Here is a 12634-nt window from a genome sequence, read left to right on the forward strand (position 1 = left end):
CCCCCCGCAAACACGGTCCACGTCGTCGCGCACCCCATCGCGGTCGTCCTATTTTCGGTGGACGGCCGGGTGTTGGCTTCTGGGGATGATTATTTCCTCGTTTCTATTCGGAGGATTTGTAACGCGACGAAAAGGGGAGACGACAGCGCGAGACGTTGTTAACGCGTTATTATTATGGTACGTGTAAACGTATCAAGGGCCCGGGGAGACGGGTGGTTACGACCTGAACCGTTGTTTCCGCGATTCTTCCGACCACGTGAACGATAACCACGTAAACATAGCCGTTTCTTGCCAGCGTACCGTCTCCGAAAGTCAGTTATTTATCGTAACATCGCGATTTGTTATGCACTCGAGCGCGCGGACTACGGGCACACGAATCGACGTTATTTCTGCTTCGGGCGACCGTTTAGATTTTTCGATTACCGGATGCGAATCCGAAGGCGATTCGTCGAAAATGTCGAAGGGACCGCGCGGCACGACAATTACGCAGGACGCAAACGTAACACGGCGACCGCATGCGATTACGTCATATTGCCCAATTTTTTTTTTTTTTTTTAGTATTCAATCCGTAGATTGGTCTATAGTAATTGCTCTCTCCGTGACTCTCTGTCTTGTGCTTTATCCTTGAGTTGTTTGCCCAATTGTCTGCCCGTTATTGGGCGAATTTCGTGCATGCGGACCCTGTTCGCAATTGTTCGCAACGGCTACGCGTCCGTCCACGAATGTTCGCGAAAACTTCGCGACTCTCGAAGATGTTTACCGTTTTTCTCCGTACTAGGCGCTAGCGCGGCGTGTTATTGCACCACACTACGTAAACGTCGACCGGCGAAAAGCGTAGGAGTCGCTCTCCAAAAGTGTTTCGAATCGCCGAGCAAAGGATAACAACGCGGAACAATACATTTTTTATACGTATGCCAGAAGGAAAAAAAAAACAAAAAAACCCCGTTAACAATTTTCTTTTTCGCGCACCCATATCGTATATTTTTATCGCGTTAAACGAACACCTCGTTTTTTATGGTATCCCCGTTGCGCGTACCGACGTTTTGCAGGGGATTTTTTTTTTTAGACATGATAAATAATCGTTGAATAACGGAACGGGAAAACAAATCCAATAATGATATTCAAACGGATAATAATAATATTTTATTTGTTTTGGCTAGGAATGTGAAAGAGTAATAAAAAAAATAAAGTACAACAATTCGTAGACGACATTAAACGCTCGATCTCTGTGTACGTGTCGTAGAGTGGTGCTTAAGTCAATAAATTAAAAATAGGATACCAGAGCTCTTCACTGAAGTTCACAACTACATTGTACGATAAATCGAAAATAATAGAACTTGGCACGCGTTTTCATCGTACGTACGCTAATTGGTCGGAAAAAAAAGTCAACATTGATCCGCGGTCCAGATAAGAGCCATTTGCCGCCATCTTGCATTTTAGCATTTACGTATTAACGTATTATTAATACACATTCCGTAACCCTTTATTCACCTACTGTATAGACGGTCGTCTGCAGCGATGTACGTCAATAAACGCGTTGATAAACGTTTTTACATTTGTATACGTTTAAAAAAAAAAAAATAAAAAAAAATTTCTGAAAAATCCGAAAACTTTTATTGTAAATTTTCCAGAGCGATTGCAGACCATACAATATTTGAACACCGAAGGCAAAGTAGCGCAATTCAAAACTACGGTATAATCAACAATACGATTTTATCAAAATGTACATCTGATGTCAAAGATAGCGAGAACAAAAAAAAATATTTGATTTGCGTTTGTTTTACCTGCGGTGTCGTACATATTAAAAGTAGTATTTATTTGCCGTCAGTTTACGTAAACCGTCGCGGACGTTATATCAATTTTTATTGGGTTTCGTGGGGTGAAAATGTAAATTTAAATTTAATTCCTGCATAATATTGCTGCACGTGTCGTTTAGCGGTGATAACGTTGTACATCGTTATAGTGTCACGGCAAGCTACCGCGATCGACGTAACGGGCAGTTGTTTGTCCGGCCGAGCCTCTCATAAATCTTGCGACATAACCATTTAATGCATTGTTACGATAAAATATAGCAGTTATAAACTCAGCGTGCCGTAACTCATTTTAATTTAGTTGCATATGAAAATATAATACAATTTTCTGAACATACGCGCGTTACGATATAGTCGTTTAGCCGGCAAAAAATCGTATACAGTTATATGTGTACGGTATTTTACGGTATTAAGTCGCCGTTTTCGGCGATCGCTGTTTTTTCGAAGACCCGAAACGTATACGGACTACGTTATCCTTCGATTTTTTTGTGAATCCTTTGCTGAACTAGTATAATTCAATACAGATCTCCATCAGTCCCGCCACGGGCAACACGATTTCCCGTACAACGCGTCCGAGTGTACCCACGACGGTCGTAATTTAATCGGTCATTTCAAAAACGACATAAGTCATCGATTTTTCAATATTGACTTTTTGTCAAATTTGTTAATAATACACGTGGTTACGTATTCTGTGTAAAAACTACATATGTCAGACTAATTTTTAATACACAATTTACTTATTTACATATTTTCTATGAAGTGTGTAATGGATTATTTTATATTAGTTTTTGTTAAGTTTCAATCAAACATGTTCCTGTAGTTACATTTTGTTAAGTTTTTGTTGTTTAAGAAAAAGAAATATTTAATTTTTCTTAAAAAAAATATGTACTATGAAGTTTACAATGATTTATTTTAGATTGTTTTTTGTTAAGTTTCAATCAATGTTTTTAAGTTATGTTACTTTTTGTTAGGTAAAAAAAAGTTAAGTTTTTGTTTATTTTAGAAAAAAAAAATTATTTTATTTTAAAAATGTATTTCATCTTGTGTAATATTATTATAATAGTAATAAAACTACTAACACTTATATGTGTATCTATTTCATTTTATTAATTTGGCTTGGATTGTATATTATGAATTTCTATTCCCTGCAAAAACAACGCAAGTCAAATATGTTTTATCTCAATTTGATGCATTTTGATCAAAGTTAGACTATTTAAAACTATGGATTATGAATATCAGAAACCTTAAAAATAAATTAGTAAATAGGTGCATGTGCAAAATAACTTGAATTTCTGGAGTAATAAAGTTTATTTTTAGTTCCTGTAAAGTTGAAATTTAACGACTTATGTCGTTTTTGAAATGACCTATTCAATTATATTCGGGTTTAATACAATCAAATCAGCCGCATCGAGTCGAACAGCCAAACCTGAGCATCGCGTACACGTCGTTCAGAAACGTTGTACGAGGTGTAGTACCACATGTACATCGCGCGCGCGCACGCACGTATTATGTACGTATATGTATTCATAAGCGGTACACGCGTAGTCATTAGCAGATGTGAGAACGTGATTTTTAGTCGCTGGAAAAAAATAATGAAATAAAATTACCGAGACAATACGAACGCAACGAGACGTCATGTCATCGAGACACCTCACGGTAGCGGGAAATCTTAAATTCCCCGACGGACTACTCTTCGACAACACGTGGTGTTAAGACGGTACGCAACCGCGTAAACGCGCACATACGTCTCGTTCTAATTATTATAATAATACATTGCGGCCGTGACTCGATATCGTTACCCGTCACCGGAGCAGAGGCGCATCCGTCGTCGCGTACGGTTTTCGTTTTCCCAACGCGTCCATCGGAATCCACCGTCCGACGATTATTCTACGCGTGTTATTAATTATTACAATACCATCAACGCATTAACGTCGCGCACGTTTCCCAGCACCAGAACACGCAACCGAATTCACAGAACATCTAACCTTGTCGCAGCCGGGGACTAGCTTAGTGGCGGCGGTTTGAAATTGTTTCGCCTTATTAAACGATACGATGCGTACTAAGCAACGTATCGTGAACAATAGAATCGTCGCTTTTATGCACCGAAAAGTATTTGACTCGTACGAAGATATCGGTTCCCGTCAGATATTATCGTAACACCATCGCAGTTGCCGCACGATTTTGAATCGTAGGTGTTCGTTAGGTCAGTTCGGACAGTCCGATTTCGTTGCGCAGTCGACGACGCGCGGCCGAATTATTCGCTTACCGCGACGGGAACGTCGAAACGAAACGGTTTTAAAAAACACGCACGAAATAAAAATAGCGAGCTGGCTGTTGTTATTCGTTTTCGGTACGTTTTCGGCTTATAAAAATTATACACGAGTACCTACTCTATTCTAACGAGCCGGTGAAAAAAAAAAAAAAAAATGTTCAATAAGTGTTTTACTAAACACAATGTACTCCTTACGACACCGGTCGCGTTCGCGTACATATATTTATAGATAACAAAAGAATGATTAACCATCACAATATACGAATTCGCCGCGATCCACACACCGGACGCTAATGGATACGCATTGTGTGCCGCGTACTTCGTATACGTTATGCTCGCCGTCCAGAGTCCTCCTCGTAGCAGCGTGTCCCTCATATTTTGACGATTTCGTCGTTAGCGATGATCGAGGATTTTAATAACAAGTATTACATGTACGTCGTTTGCATATTACTACTGTGACGTATTATAATATGATGCCCCGTCACCGTTGCATATACATCCACACGCGTTTACCGACCAATAATAACGACCGTCACGGTGCACCCGACTGGAACTGCAGAGTATTGTTGTTGAAAGTTTCATCGCATTAAACGTCACTCATCGCGTGCATCGTGTACATTGTTTTGCAATAATTACATTATTATTCATAATCACATACACGTCCGTTTTGCTCATAAACAACCCAAGCCGGACAAGTTTATCAATTGGCTGAGCTCGTTAATTTGAGTTGATGCAGACAAATGATTGTTAAAGGCTAATGTTAAAAGTTACCATTATTTTTTATTAACTTTTAAAAGTTATAGGTTGCATAGCGGAAAAAACATGTAACTTTATTTAAGTAAAAATAAGGTTTTTTTTTTTTTACTGAATAATATTTTGATACTTATATGCTTACATTGCTTCGAATCCTACAGAAATTCAGGAATAGTGAATTCAATACTTCTACGATTATCATAATTCAAATTATATTTATTGAAAACAGTACTTTATACAAAACGTGTATTTTTAATTTTTTTTTTGGAATTGAAATCAAAGTAAATGTTAATTTTACCATATTTTACAACTGATTAAGGGGGTCGGTGACGTGTAGTTATTTTAGTCAAAACATACCCATCTTTTGACCATCCTACCGACCGACCTAATATTGCGAAAATAATTCTGAAAACTGATTTGAATTCTTTATTGTGTCTACTTGAGATCGGTCAGTCCACTTTTCCTAATTTCACCCTACCTAAAAACTATAATTTAATTTTATTATTTTGAAATTTCTAAATTTCGAAAAGTTAATTATTCAGAATCAAAATCAGAATTCTTAAAATATGAACTGGCTGATTTCAAGTAAACATAATAAAAAATTCAAATCAGTTTTCAGAAATATTTTCGCATATTTATGTGGATCGGTAGGATAACCAAAAAATACATAGTTTTTGTCAAATATAACACACGTTCTGAATCGTTCGCGCGCGCAACGGTGCGGCGGTGACTTGTAAGGTGCGAGCCGTGTGCGGAAATGTTCCTCCACCACTATTATTCCACCGCAAATATCGTATGTCACCGTCTGCGACGGATTACTTAGAAATACTAATAGGCTATTCAAGGTACTGTTACAGTACAATTATAAATATTTTATATATACTAGTATATTGATAATTTGGTACGAATTAAAAATAAAGAAATATAAAATAAAATATTGTTCTGAATAATTTGTTCATTTGAGCTTCGCCTCACACAAACACGTTACTACTAAAGTTGTTTTCCTAATGTAAAATATTAAGACGCGTTTCCGCTCTTGGATAGTTTATATAAAGTGTGACTTTTTTATTGATAATAATTTTGGTAAAATGGGAAATAAAAAATCAAGGTTACTCAAATTGAAAAGAAATAGGGGAAATGTTTCATCGTTTGTAAGTTGGCAAACACAAAAAATACAGTAAGTGAATAAACTAAATTAATTTTTTTTTTCAGTACTAGGGCTCGGAAGTTCATGTGCTAAAAACCATCAAAATATGCATGCAAATAAGCGCATATGCTTAAAATCATTAAAATATGCTCTAAATATGCATTTTATTTTATTTTGGCAAAGTTTTTGTACGGACATATTTTTCAACAATTAATTTTGAAATGTAGGTACTCAAAGTTTGACTTTATAATGAAATATTAATAAAAAAAAAATTAAATAACACACTGTAATACAATAAAATATGCTGCAAAATGTAATTTTATTTTAAAATTTGTATATCTTTTTAAAAAATCTCAAAATATATGAAAATATGAACACTAAAATTTCATTTTTGAACTCATCTTATTGTGAACCCAATTTTTATCTTATCCAACAACTTTTTGATGCATTCAGAAAAAACCTGCAAACTTCCTGGCCCTAATCATTACCAATTTCATATTTTATTTTCGTTCATGTTATTTCGTAGGAGAACATTGATAGTTTGACTATCCCAGATGAAGGTCAAAATAACGACGATTTACAACAAAGTAACATTCAATTGTTCGTAGCATATTTTTTATTTTATATTCTCAAATTTTGGACTGTTGATTCAATTTTTTTGTTATTATATAGAATAAATATTGATGATGCAGAGACGAGTTGTAGTATATTATCTCCTTCAACATCCCACAATGTACTTGACTTGAAGTATAAATTGCTAGTGGAAAATAAAAATGAAAATAAACAAGTCGAGTAAGTAAATAATGTTTATAGCTGAAATCAAATATTAAATATTTTTTTCAACAAGTTTGTTTCTTACCTATATATCACGATTTATCAACTTTTTTTTTTTAATATTTTTGTATGCTTGTGTATAAGATAAGTAGGGCAGAGGACTAGTAGCTCTAAAAATTCATCCCTTAACTGATAAGTAATAATTAACTTATAGCTAAATATAATGGAATAATATTAAAATTTGTAAATCAATTTCATTTTTTAACGCGTTGATACTCGTATTGATAACCATATACTAATAAAAGTGCGTACGTTGTCTTTATCACATCGACATAACACGGATTTCACAAGATTCCTAGACGACAAAAGGAGAGATGTTTACCGTGAAAGAAACGATTCGAGAAAACCAGCAGCCGCGTACACGTGTGGTATTTATTTGTGTAAAAAATGCATTCAAAGCTGAGAATAGCTTGTCACAACATGGCGTGGACTAAACTTACAAGACCGAAAATACCTCGAGTGATGTGAACACGTATGCGTGCATTCAATTTAATGTACGGGACTCGAAACAAATAATATTATTGAAAAATTCCGATTTTCAACATTTTTCCCAAGTACGTGCCGGTAACGTATATATCTATATATTTCGAGAATGTATGCATTGTCTTCAAAGCCGTATCTAGAAATTTTTTTCGGAAGGTGTCCAAAACATGTATATTGTAATTTTATTGAATTAAGATTTTAACTATTGACATTTGGTTAAAAATAGGACAGAAAAAGATTTAATCTTTTTTTATTTAAATTAATATCATATTTTCATATGATATAAAATTAAAAGCAGTCAACGATTAATCGGAGTTTAAGTTATTTTTGACTGAAAATATTTATGTTGGTATTAAAAATAAATAAATATTTTAAACATTCGCAAAATATTGAAGAAATTTCGAGAGGGGAGGATCCAGAAACCCTGGACCCCCCAGATACGGCCTTGATTGTCTGATCTTTTGCAGATCAATTTTGGTTTTAAAGCTTTTTCCGATTTTAAAATAAACTCTGTTTGAAAGATAGATTGTTTAATTTATATCTTTGATTTATTTATGCTAATTATTCAACAAGTTACTTACGATATAATTAAAATTATGCAAAAATGTCCTAATGTGCTAGTTGTGTTACAAAATTAGCCAAGTTCTTCGTAATCTAACAACATTAATAGTGTATTATTCTGTACATCATTTTGTTTTTTTGTTAACGCGCGATTGAACTCTTCATAAATTCTCGTCTGATATAATTTTTTTCTGTAAATCATAAGAACATCGAGAGTAAAAATGTTTCGGGGATAAAATAAGTTACGAACCGTCAACGTTTTCGGGAAAATTAACCCTTTTAATTTAATTACTACTGTAATGAGAAGTAATTTTTGTTGCCTTGTAATGATATTATACGCGAGTTAATTTTTAACTACATACTATGTAGGCAGTGTAAGTTAGAAAAAAAAAAAAAATAAGTAAAATAGAATCCGATTGACTTTGCAAGAGGTATCGCAGTAAGTGTAAATCTTCGTGGGGTATCCTGCACGTGATATTCCCGATGCGAAAAAATCAAAATGAAATTTTGAACTGTCCATTGGAAGTATTAATGATGGCATGTTGAGTTGCGCCGTTCACACGCACGTGGTCGCCACCCGAGCCCGTTCGAACGCATCTCGACGCGGGATTTCCGATGTCTGCCTCAGATAAGGTATAGTGCGTGACGTCGTCAAAGTGATGTATTCACGCAGTGACAATCATCCGCGATTCCGTATACAAATATATTTTTGTACGTACATACGAGTATATATATATATATATATATATATACGAACGGCGTAATTAGAACTTAGCTTTGAAAGGGAAGGAAATGTATGTGAAAAAATCGTCTCGAAAATCCGATTTTCAGTAACTCCATTCTGTTCGTATTTACATACCACGTTGGTAACGACTTAGGTGCCGGAATATTATTTATAGTTCTAACTGCGATACGTTATTTTTATCTTCACGTCGATTTATTAATGTTCACAATATTAGCAATTGCGAAAATCGTACACAAAATAATAAGGGCCGTGGGATGGGCTACGACACCTATAATATATGGTATATCTACCCGTGTCCTAAATCATGCCTCCGACAGGCACGCAAATAATTGGGTACGCGCAGCGGTGCTGAAACCGTGGTAACACCGTTGGCGATACATCAAAAGCCATTATAAACGTGATTTTTCATTAATTTCACAAGAGCTAGCGGCAACGAAAAGATTACCATTTTAATGAGACATTTTTTTTTCCCCTTCTCTCGTCCGATCGATTATAACAATAACATAACATAACGGGCGCACGGGACCGTTTTACCGGCAACGCATTGCTCCGGACGGCTTCGTGGAGCGAATAGCCTCGATTCTGAAACGAAAATATGTCCCACGCGGGTGTACCGGAAAATTATTATTGCACCACGTTGGTAGCCCGCGGAACGATTCGTCGTGGTAGAACATACCTAATTATGTATCGGTTACTGTATCGCAATAATATTGTTGCGCGATAATTACTGTCGAACCGATTGCGAAGCTACGGGATATTTGCGGTCATGTTTTTGTGTTTAAATAAAATTTGTTTTGGATACACGCCTAATTATAACATGTATTTTATAGTAGGTCAGTCTAAAATGATAATTCAGTTAGTGCAGTACATTATTTTAAATTATTCAGAGCGTCTATTTTTTGCAGGCCTACACGCGGCAAACATGTAAATACGCCCCTGGTCGCTGTATGCACGTATTTGTTTCGTTTTGTACTGCTGATTTGACTGTGTACGGTATTCATAATATTCCGTACATCATTACGTGCGCGCCGCGGCTAGTCACATCCGCTAGAGTGGCTACGGGTCCAATTGACACATGCACACCGCGAAACGGTGTATTAATATGATTAAGCCACGTAGGTACGAGATCGTTTCGTTTAGACGATCGAGCTGTGCACGTAATATTTTTTTACGTCACACGCAGCAGTGGCGTGGTAAATGGGTTTTTATGATGCCCAGGTGTCATGGTCAACATTTTTTTTATTTTTTCGAAAAAATAGTGATAAATAAAATTTTATGGGCGGGTGGATTATTGGAGTCAGATGTGTCGGTGGCGTATTTGGAATAATTGTTCGGGGGATGGGAGTTGGCGAAAACTGTACTTTCGATTTTGACATGTCAACGTCATAACGTTCACTATTCTAAAAACATGAAATATTTTAATCAATACGGAACTCAAACAACAGGATCAACTTTGAACTATAAAGTACAATGAAAATAAATTAGCACGGCGTATTGATCGTCGATTATAAACGTAGATGATAGATTTTTCCTTATTATCTGTGATCATAACACAGAACGTGGTATTGATATTAGAAACGGTTTCTATTGCAAAATTGGATGCTGTAATTGTTGGAACGCATGACAGGCGAGTAGTCATAATAATGGAATTGCACTTATAATCATAGCTTCCGCAAAACCGTAGAAAAAGTCTCGGGGAGGGGGAAGAAGCAAATGCCTCTATTGTCCTCCTCGAATTCCCTACTGAGATGTGTAAAGATTTTGATCGAACACGCACATAGCAAGTTTTCAATTTTAAACGTATCACCAACACGAGAGCAAAATCAATATTCTGTACTTCCAGTAAATTAGTATCGGTCAACTGTAACGTAAAAGAAGGGAAAGCCTCTTAGAGTTTACTAATTCTTAGTTTGAGTCGGTAAAATATAAGTAGGTAGGTACTACAATATTTAACAGATTTTTTTAGTTTTCTTCGATTTATGTTTTTGAATAATAATTCAAGGACGGTTTGCTAAAAACAATGATGGGTTAGGCAGGCATTGAAATGTATGTTGTGCATCGTGGTTTCGTAAATGTTCACCGCGCCACTGGCGCGCAGTGTCTCGATAATGTGTCGCAGCTAGAGAGACCTTTACGTGTTACACGTAGTTAATACACAGTAACATATGTACGTTTGTAGATGATACGCGCGTATTATTTTCGCATGCGATTCCGTGTCCTTCGTGCCGATAAGCTCTACGTGTGCACCGTTATTATAATGCACGTGCATTATTATTATTGTTGTTTGGCATGAACGGCGTTACACACGATGCACACGCACAGGCGGTGTTGCGCAACGGTTCGAATTCGCGCTGAAAAATACTGTCGACTCGAGATCGGAATTCGGATACGTTTTTCAGACGACGCGCGCCGAACACCGCACACCGAGCATAGTTAACATAGATTAATTAAAAATAACTACGGGCACTTACATAATTGTACGTTTTAAAATGTCAGAAAAGAGAATCGCAATTGGCCGACTCCGCGTACGTGTCGGGATGCCAGGGTTAGATAACGGATTGATTTTTTTTTCTTCTTCTCTCTAACCGTACACGCCTCGACGAGACTCGCGACGTTTAATTGTGTAAGTGGAATTCGATCGAACCGATTTCGTTTCTATTATACGGTCGTACAACGACGGCAGCTAGTTGAAACGTTACGAATAAACATGTAATACTTATCATTAGACCGATTCCGAGAAACGTTAGAAATTAATATTCCTCGAGCGACTTGTTTTCCTGCTCGGTCGCTGCCAGTGTACACTGAAACGTTTACATAGTACATGATAAATATGTATACGGCATTTACGAGCGCTGTTTTGATTGCGTATGACGATCGTACACCAATCATTATAACACTGAGGTCGCCCGAAACGAATGCGATAGGTGATGGCACTTGGTCGAAAGTGACGCAAAAACGAAAATTAAGACCTAGTTGAGACGGAGACTTGAACGATGTACGCATAAAAGAACGCGGTCGGAAATAATTAACGTTGACGGTAAAGAACATGGATTGTGTGCAATGCTAAAGAAGAATCGCTTGATTTACTTGCTCAACTATTTTGAACTGTTATTGGGAGAGTTCCGATGTTGTACGGTCACGTTATGGTTTATTTGCAACGCATCAAGTTCTCCGATGTGGTCATTCCAGTGTTTTTTATACGGCTTCAACGTAAGCCGCATACCTAAACTCCGAAATTAAAACATTCCGTTTCTGACGACGTCGGTATATGTTTGGATCGTCTTTGTTCATCTAACGTACAGTATAACAAAAGTAACACGTAGCTAACGTAACAACAAAAGCTACATAGAAAATACCTGTGTAGTATATGGCATTTATGTTAGGTTTTAAGTTCAAACTCGTACTACTACGGTTTATGAGAAGAGTATTTTTTTTTTAAACGCATGACGTAATAATATTGTTTGTAGAATATCGATTTGCACAGAAATTATTATGGTTTATCAGTATTAGATATCTAAAACAACCATAATTTGTTAGTAAGCCAATATTTTACAAAGAAAAAAAAGACATCGCAAATAATTTACTTTTTGAATTTCACTAATGCTCTATAATTAAACTCTATATTTAGACTACAAAATATTTCACATGGGCTGCGATTTACGTCCTATGCTGCAAGTTATATTGAAAAAATACCACATCAATCCGACGTCATCTAAACAGCAACGAACATCAATAATTGCAGTGCTATTGCGTTTAGTTTAGTACGAACGTACAACTTCAGACGAGCGTACTTAACCTATTGGCGATATATTTATTGGATAATGCTCTATTATATTAAGTAAGTGTACACGAGTGTCGACTGCGAGTGAAAGATTTGTGGCGGCGCAAACGGCTTAACGTACAATATTATTATGAGATTCTATGAGACTGTCGCAGACCATCGAATTCGGTGCAGTTTATCGTCACGATTTTTTGATTTTTTCTGTGCATTTCCTAAGTACGATTATTATTTAAACAGCTCAAAAAAA

This window comes from Sipha flava, unplaced genomic scaffold, assembly GCF_003268045.1.
Source record: "Sipha flava isolate LNK unplaced genomic scaffold, YSA_version1 213_pilon_pilon, whole genome shotgun sequence".
Classification (NCBI taxonomy): Eukaryota; Metazoa; Arthropoda; class Insecta; order Hemiptera; family Aphididae; genus Sipha; species Sipha flava.